Source organism: Ailuropoda melanoleuca, unplaced genomic scaffold (assembly GCF_002007445.2).
Source record: "Ailuropoda melanoleuca isolate Jingjing unplaced genomic scaffold, ASM200744v2 unplaced-scaffold58830, whole genome shotgun sequence".
Taxonomy (NCBI): domain Eukaryota; kingdom Metazoa; phylum Chordata; class Mammalia; order Carnivora; family Ursidae; genus Ailuropoda; species Ailuropoda melanoleuca.
In genome coordinates this window covers 1-920 of record NW_023232537.1, presented here as the reverse complement: position 1 = coordinate 920, position 920 = coordinate 1, and the positions used below count along the sequence as shown (strand labels likewise).

General features: G+C 42.0%; 1 pseudogene; it reads right to left on the bottom strand.

The window, feature by feature from the left end:
- Window positions 1-9: 9 nt before the first annotated feature.
- Window positions 10-516, bottom strand: LOC117799853 (annotated as a pseudogene).
- Window positions 517-920: the final 404 nt, after the last annotated feature.

Here is a 920-nt window from a genome sequence, read left to right as displayed (position 1 = left end):
CAACTTAGCCTCTCCAGTTAGTTTTCTAGCAAGCCACAGGAAGGGCTTTTCAAAGTTGTAGTTACTTTTGGCAGAAACATCATAGTACTGAAGGTTCGTCCTTCAGCAGAAGACAATAGATTTTGCCCTAAATTTCCTGTCCTTAATGTTCACTTTCTTGCCACACAGCACAAAGGAAATGTTCTCACATACTTGAACCAGATCTTTACGCCAGTTAGGCACATTCTTGTAAGTAACCCTTGATGGTATATCAAACGTTGTAATGGCACACTGGACCGGGATGTAATAGCCACCTCTCAGCTCACCAAATTTCTCCTGATCAGCCGTTCCCCATACATTGAACTTAATAGGTCCTCTGTTGGTATGGAACAGAAGAGGATGGACCTCAAAACCCAAAGTAGCTATGTACTTCTCAAGTTCACCAGTCAGATGACATTTCACAAACGTATTTTCCAGTACTACCATCGTCAACCAATAAATTTTGAACTCAACTTGGGGTTCTCCTTGGGCAGCCATTGCGCTGTTGCTTCCAGAAGTGTCTCTGGCCCATCTGATAGAACAGTATTTCATTCTCTTTGATGAAACTGTAAATGGGTTTTTTTTAAAGATTTCATTTATTTATTTATTTGACAGAGAGAGCACAAGTAGGGGGAGCATCAGGCAGAGGGATAGGGAGAAGCAGGCTCTTTGCTGATCAAGGAGTCCGATTGGGGGCTCAATCCCAGGACCCTGGCATCATGACCTGAGGCGAATGCAGACATTAACCAACTGAGCCACCCAAGTGCCCCGGGATTGTTTTCTGAATTTGTCTTTCTGATAGTCATTATTAGTGGGTAGAAATGCAACAGATTTCTATATATTGTTTTTGTATCCTGCAACTTTACCAAATTCATTTATTAGTTTTCAGTTTTTGGGTGGTG